Raw genomic sequence first — 20,937 nt, 5'->3', positions numbered from 1 at the left:
CCTAAGGCTCCCACCTAAGTCCCAAAGGATCCCGCCCAGAAACTGACAACTGCAGGAGGCTGCAAAAGGCGGCCGCGCAGAACTACAACAAAATGCCATATTCGAGAAGATATGTTTCCCTACATCAATTACGTTGATCCCAGGGTGCCAAGCCAAAAGGGGTAAGGGAGAAAGAAAACTGTTAAGCATGAGCTCTTAATGTGAAACCTAACCTGTTGGTTCTGTTGGGTATCGGATTTTGGAAGTGTCTGTAATGACAGCCAGGAAAGCGAATTAATGGCCAACGGCCCACTGGGTTTGAACACCAGACTCCTGTTACCTCCTCACAGATCAAGTACACAACACGCACACGCACACGAAGATGCTCCACGTGGAACTGCTCGGAAACCAAAACACACGCCCCCGTCGCTCTTCTGCACCTCAGCGGAGAAAGCCCGGGGACCTGCACCTTCCTGCCCTGCCCTCAGGTTAGGATTCCTGAACGACCCGCGGCTCCCCGGTGCAGGGGAGAGAGGCGCGGGGAGCGAGTGACAAGAGACTGTCTCCAAACACTACCCTCCAGCGCGCGCGCGCGCACACACACACACACACACACACACACACACTTGCCCAGAGCACAAACCCCACTAGCCCTCCAGGAGCAGGGGAGGCGGTGGGGCGGGAGACGCTGCCACCCTAACCAGGGGCTGCTCTCCGGATTCGCTGCAGCCCTGCCCTGGCGCTCGGTGCGCTCGTTTCCTTAGAGCTCCCAGACTGTTCAAACAATCCTTACAAAGAAAGAAACATCTTTAACGCGTTACTAAACTAAGCCAAAGTTCTGGCGGCGTGTGGCGCAAAACCAGACAGGCAGCGCGCGCGGTCTCCTTCCGACTCCCGCGTCACCGCGCGAAAACAGCCCTTTCCAGCGCCACGGCCACCGCAGACCCAGAGAGCGTGAAACCCAGAGAAGACCTGCTGCCCGCAGCCAGCTCCCTCCGCTCCGAGAAGCTATAATCCCTCCATGGCACCGCGTCCCGAGCCAATGAACAAGACTCCTCTGACAAGGCGCCTCTAATTTCAGGGACCCTGGCAAGCCGCAGGAAGCATTCGGTCCACGCCGCATAAAAACTATTAACGTGGGATGGCCGCGGTTTAAAAGGCCGGCTGCTGCCTCGAGGCCAGGCACATGCAGGGAGCGTTCGCACGCAGCCCGCACTGGGCAACCGCCGGGAGCCTGGGCCCTCCGCCGGACCGGGTCAGCATCCCAGCGTCAGGCTTGTCTAGGTGTGTGTGTCGGGGGGCGGGCATCGAAATCACAAAGTGCACGGGACGAAGGTAGGGGAGACCCCGGCCCGCGACGCTGCGAGCCGGGGGCGGGCACCGGCAGGCAGCGGCGCTCCCCCATCCCGTCGCGGCCCTGCAGCAGCCCCGCAGCCTGGGAGAGGACCGCCGGGGCGCGGGGTGCCCGCCCGGGCAGGGAGAACCGCTGCAGCCTCGGCGGCCCGGGCCCCGGGCGGGCGGGCTTCCCTCCGTCCGCCTCCCGGCGCCCGCGAGGCATCGGCGCCCACGGCCCGTCCGCTCCCGGAGCTCCGCGCCCCCGGAGGAGCCGCGCGCGCTTCCCGGGAGCCAGTTCGCAGGATCCCCGCCAGCCGGGCCCCGCGGGACGGGGACCAGGGGCACTCACCTCCCGCAGCCCGGACCGCCTCGGATCTGAAGTTCGAGTGTCTGTCCCAGCCGCAGCCCCGTGCGTCTGGACTTAGCTATTCACTCGCGTTCCTTCCAGCGTCGGAGTTTCCCCTTCGCGTTGTGTCTCTGCTGCAAACAGGACATCCCCTTCGGCCACCCCCCGGCAAACAGCGTACACCAGTGGGGGAGAAACGGGGCGGGGGGAGAAGCCGGCTCCGAGGGGGAGGAGGAAAGGAGGGGAGCCGAAACTCCGGACTAAGAGGTGGGGGGGGGAGTGGAAGAATAGAAAAGGAGAGCGCGCGCGCGGCCACTGCTGTCGCCTCTGCCCCGCTTTCCCCGCGGCTCCTGCCGCCTCTGGACGGGAGCGACGGCTTCGCGTGGACCGGCTCGAAGTGCTGCGCGGAAGCCGGGAGCCGCGGAGCGTGCGCCGCGCGGCGGGCAGCCTCGCACTGGCGCGCGGGGTGGGGGGCGGGGGACGCCTCCGCCGGCGCCCGCGGCCACTGGAGGTCGCCGGGGGGCCCCGCGGCGGGCGGCGGCGCGCGGGGACCGACTCCTTTTCAGTCGACTTCGCCGCCTGCCTGCTGTCATCGTCCGCGGTCCCGCGCGGGGGCCGCTCGGGACCCTCGGCGTCCCCGGTGGCGCCGCAGCAGTCTCCGCGCCCTCCGCGCCGCCCCCGCCCCGCCCCGCCCCCACGGGCCCGGCGCCGGCCCCCGCCGCCCGCGACGAGGGGAGGGACCCGCGACCGCGCTCGGGTCCCGGGACGGGGAAGCCTCCGTCCGTCCCCACCTGCTCCTGCGGGGCCGCCCGAAGTCGCCTCCCACTCCGCCGCTGCCCGGCTCCGGGGTGTAGGCGACTTCGGGCCCCCGCCGGATTCCTTTCCACTTACCCCAAGGGACAAGGCAGAAGGGACTTCGCCTGCTTGCAACGACGTCAAAGAAAAACCAACCCACGCCAGTCGGAAGGGACGAAATACCCTTTCGCGTGAAGATGTACGCTGGGAGCGAGTCGGCAGTCTGGGGGTAGGCTTTGCTGGGAAGGGCCTGGGCCCCTTCCAGCGCTGGGCACAGGTATAGGCATTCCTCCCAGACGTCCAAAGGTCAGGCAGCGTCAGAGCTTCCCCAGGCACATTGCTGAAGTGACATTTCATGCCCAAGCCCTCGGCACATGCATTATGCACCCACATAGGATTTAATATTCTGCACGAACCCACCTACGTGTATATCACAACCAGAGGCTGCGGCACGGTAGTCAATAAACAACACATAGATTTTGCATCCATTTAATTGCCTCTCCCTGAAACCTCTTGTCTATTTTAGGAGCATCTTCTTGAACTGTCACATAGATTATAATAAGTGTTTTAATTTACCGAAAATTTATCGTCAGTCATTATACCGGTCCCTTTTGGTAGGTGTAACTTCATCTAATTTTCACGACTTTAAGGGGGTTATTGTATGATGGTTATACAAGAGATAAGGAGACCAGGCCCAAAGAAACCTAAGTAACTTGACGACCCAGTGGACTCTAACCACAAAGCCTGTAATTTAACAAGCACCTCCCCACATTGCCTTAAATGTGGCAGAAGAAATTACAAGGTAACTAGTAAAATTTACTCCTATTCAAAGAAAATTGAGCTTTAATGTTTTGTCAACTTAAATACTTTTCTGTAAAAAGTCAGAAAAATATTTCCCTCTTTATTTCATCTTGGTCTTTTGCAACCGACACGAAAACTGTCAGGTTCAAAAGCAAAAACCAGTACTGAATTCTTGTAGGTACAATTTATTTTTTAATTAGTGGGGGATTACCCACAATTATGAACAGGCAATGGAAAAGGTGAGGTTGTAAGTTTAAACTGATAAAGGCACTCACTGATGCTCTCACTTCTCACTGGGTGTGGATCTTGCTTGTAGATTTATTTTGAAGGCTTAGACTTGCCAGGCACCATGTTCCCTTTTCTGCTTTTCAAGGTGAAAAGCGTTCTGGTGGTGGATTTGGTGCAGAAAGGATTTGGAGTGTGAGCTGAAGCCTGAAGAGGATGTCAGTTAATATACACATAAGACAGAAATATCAATAGGAAGAGTTAATTAACTTTGCAGATCTTATTTTCCCTCATTTTACGGGTGGGAAAATTAAGGACTTCGAATTTTTAGCAGCTTCCTGATAAATGGCAGACCTAAAATTCCAACCAGCCTCTGTGTAATGCTAAAGACCACTATTAGCCATTGTGATGCTATTATTAATGGAGTAGTCAGAAAAATGGTAAATATTTTTAGTACAGTGTGTGTTTCAGTGACTACACCAAATATGCAAAAAGTAAGTGCGATGCTGAATTTAATACTCTCCCCATAAGACCACAATTTTTGAACTTCATTTTGTTATAAAATATTATATTAGTTTGACCTCTAAAGGTGGGGAGATGCACAATTTGGATACAATATAATTTCATACTTTAGCATACTGTTCATATAATTATTTTTAGCATGTCTTTTTACTCCCTTCTAAAATCAGATTTTCAGCAACACTGACCTTGCTTTCAATTTACTTTGCTCCCCATGTGATATTTTATACATCTTTAGAAGAATGTATTCATAGAAGTTATTTTTAAAAACCTATAATTGCATCACAATAATAGTATTCAACTTCTTATTACTATCTTTGAGTCCCTCTAGTCTTAAATGTACATATATTACATGGACACTAAGGAGTGATATAAAATGGCGTATTTCAGTCCAAGTTTGAAATAAAAAATTGAGCATAGGAAACAATTATGAGGTTGTATAGGTAAAATGTATTGCCCATTTAAGCATTATTTCCAGCATTTCTACTGAATATCACGTTTATAATTATTACTAGATCATCTGTAATATTTTAACTTAATATTTTTCTTTAAACTATTTGTATCTGACAAAGGAAACTTTATATCATCATCACAAATGGAAAATCAATATAATTTACCATAAATGGAAAATGACCTTGCAAATAAATCTGTATTATATAAATAAAAATTATTTATTCTATACTACCTAAAATTATTTCACACATCAGTTTGAGAAACACTGGTTTAAAGAAATACATTCCTTATGTCCCTCAGGTTCTCCAAAACATATTTTCAAGCCTTTCCTTTCCGTTACCATAGAGAAGTGTTGAATCCAAGATGCTTTGAGGGGTTACCTTTAAAATTCTGTTTTAATTCAATTATTGATTTCCTTGCCTGAGATATATTGGAAGAGTCTGAAGTTGAGGTGTCTTTTTAAAATTAATTTATTTTTTTATTGTTTTTCTTAGTATCTTGTGGCAAAATTCAAACAACTCATAAGCACGCAATTAAAAACCAAATTACTCTCTAAAGAGACTCTATATCAGTTACCCATTACCCTCTCCTTCCCTCTGCTCCCTCAACACTCACACTTCATCTTAGGCCTTAACCTCTGAAAAAGCAACATTCCAACTGTTAACCTCCTGAGGTGGCAGCATCTATTGGCCCAGACCGGTACTGCAACAAAGTTCTACAAGGCAGTGAAGAGGAAAGGAAAAAAGTAGAACAATGAGAGGGGGTCAAAGGGCCTGAAAAGACGGGTGGGAAGATTCTGAAATCTGCTGGAAAATTCTGGAAGCGATTCAGAAACACTGGCAGATCCTACATGACATGAATCAGGCCCTCAGAATATCCATAAATGTCCGACTTAATCTGAGAAAAAGACATTTGTTTGGAAGCAAAAAAGAATGCGGCTTTATAGTGAAAATCAGTGGAAATCTAAGATTCCCTTATTAGCAATTCATTTAGCCAACCCCTCCAGGATGGGATGCTTCTGCAGTTGTCATCTACTATTTGTTTATTTTTCAAGTGTGCAAAGTGCTGTTTGGCACTGGGTTTTATAGAAGACAAAGCCCTCTAGGAGCTCATAATCCAAAACATAATTTTTATTTTAATTTCATTTCAAAGCAACCTTAAGGGAAAACCATTCCATCACTTCAGTCAGAACAAACTTTATGCTAAAAAATTTTAAGAAGACACTACAGTCACCAACAAATGAAAACAGAAGACTGGATGCTTATAGAAATAATCCCAAAATAGATCTTTTGAGTTACTCTGTTGGTATACCTTTGAACTCCAGCTGGAAGTAGACACAATGCTTAAACAACAAAGTCATTCAATTGTTTCTTAGTAAACTCTAAGCAAACCATTTAAGCTTTGAGAGAACGACCTTTCAGAGGGCAGCATCAATATGAACTAGGTTTAACACCGTTTTGCTCAAGGACTCTACCAAAGACAGATTATGGGAACAAATGAGAATAAGACACAATTGCCTGGGAATCTAAAGCTCTATGCTGCTGGTTTACTAAAATCTGTAAACAAACACATATTCTGAGTAATTTTATACAAACAGATCAAGCTTAAAAAGGTTTCTACTGGCTTGTGAAAGTGAAGAAATTGGATCTGCAGGGGACCTGTTGGATCATTCTCTTCTGTAGGGCTTTCTACTCAACTTCCTCATTCTTGGCCAAGTCGCTAAAGAAAGGGAAATAAACGCACACTCTGGGAGACAGACTCATTATATTTACTTTTAAATTTTCTCTTGAAATTTTTTTCTCAGGTTAAATCCTTTTATCATATTATGCAATTCTGCTCTATCTTTCACGTTTACACCCAACCTTCAGATGTTTATAAACAGATATCACGCCCACTTTTAGTCCTCTGGGAGCCACATTAAACAAGTGTAAGGCCTTTTAATCTTGTTTCAGCAAAATCTCTCCAAGCCCTTAATCATTCTTATTGCTTGTCTCTGAACTATTTCCAGTTTCCTAGATGTTCATTTTTTGTTAAGACGTATCCCACATTGAACACATTGTTCCAGGTGTGGTCTTACAAGCATACTAGAACAAAAAAAAATTTTTTTTTTTCTATGGCCTTATGTTTTGGCTTCATTGCAAATTCCCACCAACTCATGCTACTTTCATATTCTAACAAACTTATATGTAACTTTTTTCTCTATTTTCAATTCAGAGTTCCTTTTGGCATACTGTAACAATCTAGATTTCTCAAGTACTTCAAATGCATAGATCTAAATGATAATAATAATCAATATATGAACAATATCACTTGATTGTCCTCTTAATTTCATTGGCTTATAACTACCTACATTTCAAATAAGGAAAGATCTAATTGATTTTTTATGCAACTCTTTATTACATATCCTCTTGATGTTCATCTACTTATAAAAAATGACCACTGATTATAATTCCAAAGTCCCCAAAGTCTAACGATTATAATTCCAAAGTGCCCAAATTATGAAGGTCAAATAAATCAATTTGAAAATTTTAAGGTAATGTGTTTGGCATTGTCAACTCCATTACCTCCATTGTCCTACTCCTATTTCTTTTATAAAATCTCAAAGTTAGAAAAACTACTAAATTGCAACTACTCATTTAGTCTGAATATTTGTTAATGGAAATACTTTAATACAACTGAAAATTGTCTGTTCTTTTCACTATGCCCTAGAGCACATTTAGAAACCATATCTTTAAACAATATTTTTTGATATTAGCTTTATATTCTCACCCCTGCCCCCAACACACATTAAAAATGACTTTCCCGTTCACCTGATTCTTTTATTCTGCTACCAACCATCTCAAAATAAGCGGTCAGCCCTCAGTGCATCTATTTCTCCACCTTGTTAAGTTCTAAAAATCTGACTTCATTCTCTTTTCTTTACAGAGACTGTTCTCTTAAAATCATCAGTGGTCTTCTAATGGTCATTTCTTCTTCATCACTCTTGACTTCCGGGAAGCATTTGGTATTGACAGCCTTCTCCTAACTTACAATAGCCTTGTCCTCTTTTGTCTTCCATGATTCTGTGTTTATCCCCTGATTATACTTCTGTAGTCCCTATGGAGTTTCCTTTTTTTCTCTTAATTCTGCTAAAAAAAAAAATAGTAAGTTTTTTCTATTTCCTCTCTTCTTTTCAATTTCATTCAGTTCTATAATCCCTTCTTTTCATGTAAGTAGGCAACTTTAGAACATAAATCTTCTTCCTAAAGATCTGGGCATCTCAAGCTGAACATACTCAAAGTTGAATGCATGGTTCATCCACTGACTCCTCTTCTTGATTTAATTTTGTTAATGGCACCACCTTCATAGAGGCCCAACACTTTGAATTCGTCCTCACTCTTTCTTAAACTTTGAATTCGTCCTCACCCTTTCTTACACTTTGAATTCATCCTCTCTCTTTCTTACCTTCCGTATACAAAGAGTCAGCAAGATAAGGTTTTGTTTGTTTGTTTGTTTGTTTGTTTTTATTAGCAGTGTCTCCTTATCTTTCCTTCAATTTCTTTTTCACTGCTGCCTCCCCAGGCCAGATTCTACATAACTGCCATCCTCCTCCTCTACACTCTCTTCCATTAATCCACCACACAGATAAGAGTTTGTCTTTCTGAAATATAAGGATGAGCCCACATTCCTTTGTTTCAAGATGAAGTGAACCAGTGCAAGTGAAAGAACTTTGTGGTCTATAAAGTACTATACAGTCACGTGAGACAAAGCCCTGGGGAGGTCTTCATGCTGTTGCTCCTCATTTCTGCCTCTTTTGAACAGTTGAGTGCTTAAAATGGCATAGCACTTTTCTCTTGAACCTTCAAATAAGAGGCAATCTAAATAATAACGATGGATCTTTTGCCCCCATTGAGCCTATGAAGCTATTTTAAAAGAAAGCAACCCATAAACGTTTGTAATTTTCCCCCATATTGGCGCATTGCCAAAACATTATTCCTGACAGCCAGGACTGAAGCCACCTAGGACGTCAGTCCTGAGGGAATCCAGAGCCTGGTGGCATGGCCTGGTTTTCACCCTGGGTTTCAGGATATCAAGTTCCTAAGCCCCTCTGCTTTCACTGTCAGATCCTTTCCCCAGTCTTCCCTGCAAACCTGTTCTTTGATGAATGGCCCCCACTGACAAGCTTCTCATTGGAACTTTCTTCTCCTTGGCTTCTGTGGCTCAACTCTAGCCTTGGTCATCTCCAGCCCTCTAACTCCTCCCTTATCCTTGCCTTGAATCCATTCTGGCCACTTAACTGTTGCTGTCCCTTAGCATCTGCTCTTAGCATTCAAGCGTGCTTACCCCATGTAAGGAGGTACAGAGATGAACCAGACACAGTTGCTGTCCTCCAGAAAATTCTAGTCTAGAGCAGAAACTAGGGCATTTAAAAATAGTTATTACAAGAGAGAGAAAGTGTCAAGCCTCTTAAGAGAAACATCGACAAGCATACTACTTTAGTTCAGAACAGAGAGAGTTTGCTTTCATCTGAGGGAATAAAGGAGGTACCATTCAGACCTGGCCTTTAGATCATGAAGAGTGTCTATGCCTAGGAATGTGCATAATTCAATACAAGAAAAACAGAAGCCATTGTCTCTTCATTCCAGCCTTTTCCAGAACAAGATACTCCTCTCCCCGTGTTCCCTTACCTGTTAATGGCACAAATAACCTCCCAGCCACCTGGAGGTACAAATGAGTCCTTTCATTCCTTAGCCCTGGTCATCCAATTAGTTGCTGAATCCTAGAGGTCTCACTCATGTGATAAGCTTTGCTTTATCCCTTCCTTCGTATTTTTTAATGCTAACTTAATCTCTGCTTCGTTTACTTTCACAGAGACTATTTAAATAGCCATACAATTGATTTTCCCATTTCTAATGCCTTTGCCCACTTCTATCAGATTACTCATTTTACAACACAGTTCTGTTCATGCCACTACTTTATTTTTTTGGCAGAGCAGCTGGGGTGGAGGGGCACTGGGGGGTGGGGGAAGCAGATAAACCTTTGTCCTCACATTCCAGAGCTTCCACTCTCTCGTCCCATCCTCTTTCCAGAACTATTTGCTTTGCTCTCAGCCACCCCACCACAGATGATCTTTGCTCTTTTATGAACTCCTCCATGGTTACGTGTTAGATGGGGATAACAGTCTACTTAGTTTATTCACCTTTGGGTCCTTCGGAGTGCTTAATGTAGAATCTTACACTCAGGAGGCAAGACAGAAAAACGGGCTGAATAAATCAATGATAGTTCTTTAATAAATATACTACATACATACTGTCTAAGCCTTTTTGTATTACCTAGGTCTCAATGAAATATGCCTTTGTATTAATTGGCATGGCTATAATTTAAAAAAGAAAAAGAAAAAGAGAGAGAGAGAAGAGGGGGGAGAAAAAAGAAAGCCTAAAAGTGACAATAGGCTATAGAAGGAGTTATGGCATCTAATTCATAGACTTTTGTTGAGAATTCATTTATGACATCACACGCTGGTGTGTGTGTGTGTGTGTGTGTGTGTGTGTGTAGTGTGTGTGTGAAGATAAAGAAGTTTTGGTATCATCAGAATTAGAGACTGTTTACATCTTGAAGGCACTGAGAATTGTGTAACTAATCAAGTTTCTCTTTTTGATTTCCTGCTAAAAAGTCTAAAGCCACATTTGGGCTTCATCTCCAGCAAGGTATGAATAGGTTGCTATGGAATGTGCTTTTGTTCCAGTCTTGTGTCTTATACCACTTACGGCCCCATCTTATCTTTCTTCTTTCTTACCCACTTTTATTTTTTAATCATATTTTTATCCATATAAGCCTCCTATACATAAATAGCTATTAAAAGTGTCCATACTATTTTGAATGATCATGTAACTTAAAATAGGGCAAAAGGATCTCCAGGGCCAGAATCTTAGGAATCTTGCATTTAAAAAAAAATATTCATTTTTATGAATTCCTTCCACTGTTTCTCTAACTTGCCCACTCTACCCTTGTCAGCAACCCACCTGAAAGTTCCAGGTAATAGATTTCATTTCTTTTTTCAGTAACAGTAAGATAATACTTGTCATAGAATAACTGCTTTTATAAACCTATAGGTAAGTTTGGTCATAGTGTAGCCCAATCTTCTTATTCTCTAGCTATGAAGCTCTGGTTGAAGAGAGGTTAAGTGATTTGTTTGCTCATTAAATGTGGGGAAATGGAAATGGAACAGAGGTTTCTCAATTCTTCCCACACTGATTAAAGTTACTGAGCATAACATGTGTGTATTACTGTGCCTGTGGATGACACATTTTGAACAGGAACACTAAATATAATATTAGTTTTATAAAATATACAACTAATGGAGAAGTAACATAATTGACAAGGTTCGCTTTTTTTTTTTATGACTCCCGTATCCCCAGTTTCTTTCCAACTCTTTTTTTCAGATCAATTCTTTGTAGCACCCTTTATTTTCTGTATAAAATTGGAAACTCATAGAACAATTTTTGGTATAAGTTTCCCATAGTATATAATTCAAAATATTACTACAAAGATGGAATGATTAGATCCATTTATTATGGTATCAAATTTCAGGAATCAAGAGACTGTGACCTACCCTTTTTATTAATAAGAAGCTGGATATTAATTGAGCAGCAAATTGCAACTGACAAATAAGAACAAACCAGAAGTGTTATGTGTGTGCATAAAATACTGTTTTTTAATTTAAAATTCATATTATTTTTGAGGTAAAGCATGACTTGAATTTACAGTTTTATTTTTAGTATCAAAACAAAACTCAAAGATGTTTATGTTTGATAATGTGACTGCTTTATCAATATTATATAAATATTCAAATTTATTTCTTCTATTACTGAATTATAGTTTATAATTAAATTATATTTTGTAATATATTTTAATTATGATTAGATAACATTTCTTATCAATATATTTATATTAAGTAGCAAAACAATGCTAAATACATTTTGAACACATTGCTGTGATACTTAACATAAAAGGCTATCGAACTGAAAACAAAGTATGGTACATATACAACACACAAGGACTGGTAATCTTTTTTTTTTTTTAACTGGAGTTCAATTTGCCAACACATAGCATAACACCCAGTGAAGGACTGGTGGTAATCTTGACTGAGGACACAGTTGTGCATGGCTTTAGGAACCCATTGTCAACAACTGAAAATATTTAATTTGTAGTTTTATCATCATAGCATTTAAAAATATTTTCATTAGGTGTTTTTCCATCAAACTTCATAACCTATACCATATAACCTTTAATCAGTTTTTATGCTATTATTTTAATTCTTGCTTAGAATAATGTCAAACTTCAAGCTAACTTGGGGAGCCTCAATATCTTATGCTTGTGTCAATCCTCAAATGAATGTAAAATTAAAAGTAGTTTTCTATTTCCAAATAGCAAACATCACAGCTCATCAAGACTTACATTCATTTCACAAATTAAACCCACAACGTATTGTTTATACATTTAGTTCAATATGCAAACAATGCCTCATTGAGGGTTGTATTTCAAAACAAGTAAAAACTTGATTTAGCTCCTTTTTCCTGTCATTGTAACTTTAAAGTGTGCTTATAAGAAATAGCTTCTCATGGCCATCGGTGGTCTGTATACTATAGGTAACTAGCTAGATTAACTCCTAGTTTAGCTTTACTGCTTGTTATGAAGTCTACAAACTGTACCTTAGTGCCCTTCATGATCAAACATAAAAGAAAATGTTTTGTTTCTTCAATTTTGCAATCTGTATTTCATTTAGATCCCTCAAATCATTAAACAGCAAATCTATTATTTTAATGTCCTTAGCATTTCTGTTAAAGTAGTGATGATGAATAATTTTTCATATTGAAACTCATAAAGGATTACTCAGCTCAGTACCTATGGAACTATACTTTCAAATATGGTACACCAGTTTAAAAGTGAATGTTTGTGGCTCTTTTCTTGATTTTAAAATTTATGTAACAACCTAGGATGTGGAATAGCTTACCAAATAAGCCATTTTGCCTATTAAGATGACCCCAAAACCTCAGTTATTAATACTCATTATTTATATGAGTTAGTTCACACTTTAATAAAAAAGATTGTTGCAATCTTGCAAAGATTGTTCTCTTTTTAAAATATTCTTAAATGCTTCTTCATAACTGCATGACTTGATGAAGTTCTATGAAGAGGCCTCAAGAATTTTCTTGTGAACAAACTGAAGAGTCCAATCATCTTATAAAACAAGGACAAGAACACCAAGCTCAACCAGAATTGCCTTTTGTTTAGACTTTCCCAAAAATTTCATCAGATTTTTCATGGAGTATAGTCACCAAAACTGCAATCCTATTCCCGATGCTGATGAATCATAATTCTGGGCAAAGATAGAACAACCATTTCTCTTATGTTTCTAATATATTTCTAAGCAACATCAATAGTGTAACAAAATACTTTGTGATATCTCACCAGCATTTGGGCCTATTTCTTCATAAATAATCTAATTATAACAGTTATCCCTCTGGGACTGTGACCTACAATTTAGAAGTCATCATCTCAAAGTAGTGATAGTGGTACTTTTTGCTAAGTCAATTGCCTTGCAATTCACATCCTGAAATTCATATCCATAAATCTCTTCCTGCACAATGGCCTTAAAATATCCTTCTGAATGTTTACTTGACATTTTACAAATGGGAATGGATTAATACCATCAAAAAAATGAGATATTTAACTGAAAATTTCTCCCTCTAGTTCATCTTCAAAAATATTATATCTATTCTCTGTTAGTACCCTGTTTGATACTAAACTTCAAAGTGCCATTTATCCTATTCTGTTTTCTAGCTGAAAGTCAGTTTTTCTCTATGTCAAAATAAAACCTATTATTTACAATGAAATCTTTGATATAGAAATAATTTAGTTCCCAAAACAAAAGCAATAGCAAAAAAATGGTATGCTTCTTTCTCCAAAATTCCTAACAGTAATTTTATATGCTATTTATGTTGTTTTTTTAAAGATTTTATTTATTCATGAGACACACACACACACACACAGAGAGAGAGAGAGAGAGAGAGAGGCAGAGACACAGGGAGAGGGAGAAGCAGGCTCCATGCAGGGAGCCCAACGTGGGACTCGATCCCGGGTCTCCAGGATCACACCCTGTGCTGAAGGTGGAGCTAAACCGCTGAGCCACCCGGGCTGCCCTATTTTTGCTTATGTAACAGGAAATTAAGATTCATCAGTTCGCTACAGATTAGGGTGTCCCTTCGCATCTGCCTTCGGGATCCTGGAGTGATCCCGGGGTCCTGGGATGGAGTTCCGCCTCGGGTTCCCTGTGAGGACCCTAATTCTCCCTCTGCCAGTGTCTCTGCCTCTGTGTGTGTGTGTGTGTGTGTCTCATGAATAAATAAATAAAATATCTTTTAAAAAAATTTTAAAATTCCTTTAAATCTTTCTAATCAATTTGATGTGGTCCTGGTAACTTATTCTTAAGGGTGAACACCAGGTGAAGAAAGAGGATAAGAGGCTGCCTAACTGGTAGGAAGTAGAGGGGAAAGAGGTAGGGTTGGATAAAAGAATTACATGTTGATTCAAGTTGTAGTCATAGGTAAAGGTGTCCACTTCCCGCTCTCAGCAAGAGTTCCTTTGACATCATCCATAACTCATAGTCTCAGCATCATTTTAGGACATGGAAAATAGTAATGTTTGTTGCATAAATAAATTAATACAATCTTAAATTTAGAGCCTAATACTAATGATACTAATACTAATGATATTTTTTTTGGTTCCCCTGAAACCACCTTTCCTGAGATTTTAGGTAGTCATGGCTGCATGAGTTTTGAGACTTCTACATCACAGACCAAGATAATTGCTTTGTTATACCTCAATCTGAATGGGAACGTATCTAATTTCTCTCTCTCTCTCTCTCTCTTTCTCCCTCATTCTTTTTTTTTTTTTTTAAGGATTTTATTTATTGATTGATGAGAGGCACAGAAAGAGAGGCAGGCTCCCTGCAGGAAGCCAGATATGGGACTCGATCTTGGTACTCGAGGATCACACCCTGAGCCAAAGGCAGACGCTCAACTGCTGAGCCACCCAGGTGCCCCTCTCCCTCTTTCTTACCCTCTCTGTAGCTCTTCTATTACTTAAAGGCAAGTTTTAAATTTAATATCCTTTAATCTCACATAAATAAATGAGAGAACAAGGGCAGGATGATTATAAAATACACAAAAAATAGTCAAAGCCTTAATGATACTTTCAGTTTTACATTAAAACATGCTATTTTGAATGTGTTGATTTGGCAAAGAATGGCCTTTTGGCTCTGAAAATTATTTTCCTGTAATGTTAAATGAGTGTCAAGAAATTAGTCCTCCCACCACACTTATAAGAAACAATCATAGTATGAGTTGGTTATGAGCCTCTTTGATAGGGTACTGCAAAGCCCTTCAGTCCTTAAAGAGTCCTGGCATTAGGTGACTTTAATTGTTGGTTTCAGATGTCAGTCTCCATCAGGAACACAGTCGGAGATTGATAGGTGTCACTTGGGAATAAGCATTTTGGATGACTTTGAAGTCAATTGGACTGAGCATGAAAATTTTATAGTTAGTGGCAGATTTCTATTTAAGATATATTTAAGTAAAGTATCACTTAAACCAATTACATTTAAAACTATCCAGAATAAGAAACCTCAAAGGAAAATTCTCCTCAGTGGCAAAGTGTTAATCAAATAAACCAAGAAAACATTTTCCCCAAACCCATAATTTCCATGCTTTGGGTTCTCATTTGGATGTAGCCCATTTTAACTCTTTCATTTCATTCCTGAGGATCCTCCATTTTGAAGTGGTTATTGTAAAAAGTCATAGAAATGGCAGCACACACAAGGCAAGGGCAAGTGGTGTAATGGTTAGGTAGAGCAGAGAGCACTTTGGGAATTCCACCTGTGCCTGGCTGTGACTAATCCCTGATGTGTTTATCAGACTTCCCTAAAAGATGCAAAACCAATGCCTCCTAGTTGGCAGAGTTGTCTTTTTTTATACAGAAAGAGGTTAGGAGGGACTCATTTAGTCTCCAACAGGTGCAAGAGGACCAGAGTATTTTCCCTCAATGATTAGAATGTTTCAATTTTGCTTCCTACTAGAAAGTTTACATAAATCAGGTTTTAATTGAACCATGATTTATAGCCCTTGAAATCAAATATTAATGCCCTTGAAATCAAAATGAAAGGTAACTTAATATTAAAGTCCACGGATTCAAACTAGTGAGCCAATAGGAATCATCAATATGTGCGAAACTAACTGTTGTATCCTGGCATTAGGCAATGAATCCATACTTTACAAAAAAGCAAAACAAAGAATAATTTTTAAAAAGATATGATATGCACTATACAAATTGGTGGACTTCAGTGTTTTATCCAAATATTTCCACCATGCTCTCCAGTTTTCCAACTTTTAAATCTTAATTTCAGTACAAATAACATCATACCAACACCAGACTAATCACTTCACACTTGATTTCCTCAATTTTCTGATTCTTGGCATCGCCTGTAACACCATTAGTCAGCTTCTTCTATACTTGAATCGCTGGTGAACCTGTTCTGAACACTTCGTGTATTATATTGTTACTGGCACACATAGCAAGCAGAATGACTCAAGGTGATGACTCTCATATAGAAATCTCTTCCATCCCAGGACACTTAGGTTTATCTCATCACCCAGTTATTGATCCAGCTGCAAACAAACAAATTTGTGATTCTTTCTAGAACTAGAAATAACAATTATTAAATACATATATGAAAACTCTGTAAGAGTCGAAGCTATCATAAACACACAGTCACAGAGTCAGAGAATGAAGTATATTTTAAGGTGTATATCTATAATTGGGATATGCAGCTCTTCCTATCAATGGGTGATCAAACTTTATAGCTTCAGCATCATGCTGTGTTTTATGCCTTAGTTTTGCCTTTGAATACATAGACCAGAAAGCATAGTGGAAGAAACAATACATAGGAATCCAGAGTCTTGGGTACCAGGTCTACTTTTGCCACCACTTGTTGACATTTAACCTCTCTGTTCAGTTTTCTAATTTGCAGAAAAGGGGGATGCAGCTCTGTGGTTATTTCTAAAGACCAGCTCCTGTTTTTGCATTGATTTTACTGCTCCCCCTGCCTTGTTTGCCAGCCAATGAATAAGCATTTAATTGTTGCCTAATATGTACTTAGGTTGGATGAATTTCTTAGTGACTAAATAAATCTGTTTCCCAACTGAGGCCAGGTCTATAAATGGTAAGTAAATTAAACCAATAGCATAAGGACTACTCTACTCGTATTTCTGCAGATTTTCTGTGAAGAGTAACTGAGGGTCAGGGAGCAACTGCGTACATGGTCCTGGCTGCTAATTTAGCATCAGAGGACCTGTGCTAATCTAGGATAATTACTTTTCAGGTCCAGCTTATCATGGGTGTGTGAATATGGCTGTTATTCAGATGGTGTCCTGTAACAACTTTCAAGTGATGGGAGGAGGGGAAGAAGTGAGTCATGTTAGTAGACATAATAACACGTAGTGAAAAAAGTACTGGGAAAAATCAATTAAACTCACATGAATATAACACATGAGTGGATGTGTTTAATTAGGATTGGGAATGCCCACAGGGCTATATAGTCATTGATAGTCTTGACTGACATGATCTATTAAGAACATTTGTTTTCTCCTAAAATGTCTCACTGACAGCTCTGTGAAGGATTCCTAACATTCCACTATTAAGAACTGGTTTCTTTGAGTTAAGCCAAGATTCACTTGTTCATGTGGACATATCTATGGATAGGTGGTTCCAAATGTTTTTAAGCTATCTTAGTGGGACTTTCTTTTTCTGGTGTGATGATAGCAAAGTGGGTCACACTTTAATTGTGTCACATAGTAAAGATGTTTTGATATGGGCTAGGGAGATACAGTGTTTGAATGGCTGGGGAAGCATATGTCTGGGAGAAGTGGCACAGTGAAGATAAATTGGAACCAGAATGGTTCAAGAGAGGAGCCTCAGACCCCAAGGGAAGAAAGTCAAACAAAAGGAGAATAACAAAAGACATGCTTAGTCAATTTCTTGCTCTATTTAGAGCCTGCTGCTGGTTTATGTTTACATCTTGGTTATTTTTGATAATATGATGCTTCTGATTCTTAGTACTTAAAACATTATCTTTACACTAATACCACTTGGAAACTTCTGTGAATCCAAGTTTTATTGTTAATTCTGTGCACTTATAAACTAGAATAACCACAGGTAAATTGATTGAGTTCTCCAAGTCTAAAGTAGAGATAAAAAGTTACTTTTCCTAGTCTCTGCTTCCAGAAAGTTCAATGGCTAAAGAGCAGGTAGGGAAAGAAGAATCACTACCAAAATACTAGTAAGGTTAAAAATACAGAGAAATATACTTTAAAGAAATATGTAGTAATCTTTATGTAGTAAAGTATGTATTAGCATTAACCAACTTTTTTTTTGCACTTTCCAGATGTTTTATGTGGATAATTTCCTTTAATCCTGACAACTCTGTACGATAGCTACAATTTTTAGTCCATTTTACAGATGAGAAAATAAAGGCTTAGAGAGGTCAAGTCACTTAGTCAAGCTCACTCTGCAAAGCAAGGAGCATGGTATTGCTTCAAATTGACATTAATGAGACTGGCAATGGATCTTCAAACAACTCTGGCAGATAGCTCACTATAGTCGAGGGTGTTGGTTAGCACATATCATTGGTGAAAAGAAAACAAACAGACCAAAATGAAAATAAAAGATAGTTACTCACTGTGGCATTTATGGAATCGTATAAAAACATTCAGGCTGAACTGCAATTGTCAGTCAGTAACCAGCATTTGTGTGTAACTTTCCAAACAGACTGATGGGTTATACAAATTGAATTAAGATGTCACTGCCAAACCTAGGAACTTATAGTAGACCTGTGGCTAAGTAAGAAATTTCATAGAAAATGGAAAATCCAGCTGACAGCATTAGTAATTCAGCATTATTGTTATTCTTTGCATTGTTGCTTGCATTCTCTTAGGAGGAACACTGATGGGAAAATTCTTTGGGCTGGTTCAAATACTGTGGGCTAGTTAATTCTGGGTGTCTTTCAGTGATGCTGTCCTTCTGGTTACTATGACCACATGTGTGGGATAACACTACCACAGTGGCATCCATGGCCAAGAGATACACAGCTAAGACTAGGATGTTTATTCCTTTCCACTCTCACTTGTTCTCATTTTCTGCATTTTTTTCCCCATTGGGGTTTTGATATTTGATGTCAACTCATCAGAATATTGACTTCAAACTGGGTTTTTCCCAGACCCAACTTAAGATGAAAAATAAAATAAATGTGTAAATCGGATGGTAAATGTCATCCATTTTCTAAGGTAGGATATTGTTTCAAGTGGTTATGTGGCTAAAGACAAGACTTGTATTCCTGTGTTACCTTTTAGAAAGTTACGCTCAAGGGTTGAGACAAATAGAAACAATGCTATGTATAGGCACCTCGCCCAGGTTTTCTACACTTCACTTACATCCATGCTTCAATGATTAGAACTCCTTTCTCAAATATAATTTTTTTCTATAGATCAGCAGGAAATAGACAATCACAGAAAACCAACCAAAGTCTTTAATATGTGTTTTGCAAAGAATGGTATATAGAAAGACCAATAAATACTGAGAAGATGTACAATTCCATTGTCATAAACATAATACAAATTAAAATTATGGTGAGACATTATTATAGATACACAAGAACAACTAAAAGGAAAAAGCAATCAGTAACAAATATAGGGGAATATTTGGAAAAAACCCAAACTCTTAACACTCTGCTACAGGGAGCACTATCTTGGTTAACCATTTTGGAAAACTTTTTGTGAGTCTCTGCTAATGCTAAATATATATGGATTCTCTGACCCAGCAATTCCACTCCAGAAACACAAAGCTATGTTCACCAAAAAAACAAAGCAAAAACAATAAACAAAAAACATGAAGAATATTCATAGGGCTATTCATAATATCCAAACTGGAAACTACCCAAATGCTAGGAACCATTGACAGTAGAATGAATAAATTGTGGCTTGTGGCGCCATCACATGATAGGACTATATATACAATGAAAATAATTCACAAACACATGCAACAATGTAGAGTAATTGCATAGGCATAATGTTGAGTGAATGAAGCCAGACACAAAAGAGTAAGTATGGTATGATTCAATTCAAGTGATGTACAAAATGGACAATATTTTTACCAATATTTATTGGAAGTTAGAATAGTGCAGACTTAGGAATATAGTGCTTGGTAAAGGGGTTTTGGGCTGTTGGTAAGTTCTATTTTTTTTATTTGGATGCTGGTTCCATGTGTGTGCTCGCCTTCATTGAGTTGCACCCTTATGACTAGTGTACTTTTCTGCACTTATGTTATTTCTTCAGTAAAATAATTTTTCAAAAAGGATGAAGGAAGATCTCTTCTACAATACATTAATCTAAGTATGACATCAGTGAGGTTGATCAGATTAGTTAGCAATCTCCTTGAAAAGCAGACAGTGGATACATGACAGGATGAGACCTGTCAAGAAAGTTTTGGTATGGATGGGAAGATGGCAGAGAACCTGAAAGAGTTATGAGCACAGTATGCCCAGATGGAGAGCTAGCATAGGTACAGCTGCATGCTGTGGATACCTCAAAGGGCTGGATCAGGGCAGGCACAAGCAGGCAACAGAAGAGAGAAGGAGATTCTGGGATATAAAATGGAAAGCTGGAGGGTAGGATCTGAAAACCAACTTTGCTTATTTCACAATTTTCCCAGGGCTAGACCTAATCGAAAATAATGTTGATGTTATTCCAAGTGACGTAGAATTTAATTAAACTTGCCCTAATAATTTAGAACAGTATATCTTTCTCCCTGCAAACCTTGGTGGTCTTATACGGTCTTTCTTAGTTCTTCATTTACAATTCACTAGAAGGCTGAAAATGGGAGGAAGGAAGTGGGATTAAACCCAAATAGAACATTCATTCTATACAGATTTCAGATGGTGAAGGTTTCTCAATAAGACCATGTGATATTATATTTGAATTACAAAAGAGTTTCAATTAATAATGTTATTTCAAAGATAAATTTTATTTGGGGAAAATAATTTGCTGTGTTCATCCATTCACCTATCCCATAAATACCCAATGAATAACCATCATATACCATTATTTGATACTTCTCTTCAAACCTTTAAGAACATAAACTATAGAAACAGTCCCAAGCATAAATGCCTCAAAGAATTTGAAATTATAACCAAAGTATAAATCACAAAAATTTTAAGTAAAAGAGATGGCATGCACCCCAAATAGAATGTGTTCTTTAGAAATCCTGCTGATAAGTTAAAAAACATGGTAGAGAACTGAGAAATAAATAAAATAGTATAAAATGTCCTGCATTTTAAATTCTACTGAATGTTTCTAATACCAGTTTAAAATGTTGACTTTTCTTTGTATGTTTAA

The 20,937-nt window shown here is 39.8% G+C and overlaps 1 protein-coding gene across 11 annotated transcripts in view; it reads right to left on the bottom strand.

Moving 5' to 3' along the window:
* EYA4 (EYA transcriptional coactivator and phosphatase 4) overlaps window positions 1-20,937 on the bottom strand; it is a 306,653-nt gene that overhangs the window by 269,771 nt on the left and 15,945 nt on the right. For 3 of the 11 annotated variants that reach the window (XM_072824106.1, XM_072824136.1, XM_072824160.1), the window contains exon 1: window positions 1,664-2,084. The exons of 1 other annotated variant lie outside the window; for it this stretch is intronic. The gene's annotated coding sequence lies outside the window, so the exon portion shown is untranslated. Of the gene's footprint in view, window positions 1-1,663; window positions 2,086-2,551; window positions 2,758-20,937 lie in introns of those variants that run through there. 7 more of the 11 variants (XM_072824138.1, XM_072824156.1, XM_072824170.1 and 4 more) reach the window with 4 other exon arrangements.

Source organism: Canis lupus, chromosome 1 (genome assembly GCF_048164855.1).
Source record: "Canis lupus baileyi chromosome 1, mCanLup2.hap1, whole genome shotgun sequence".
Lineage (NCBI taxonomy): Eukaryota > Metazoa > Chordata > Mammalia > Carnivora > Canidae > Canis > Canis lupus.
This window is presented reverse-complemented; position numbering and strand designations above follow the sequence as displayed.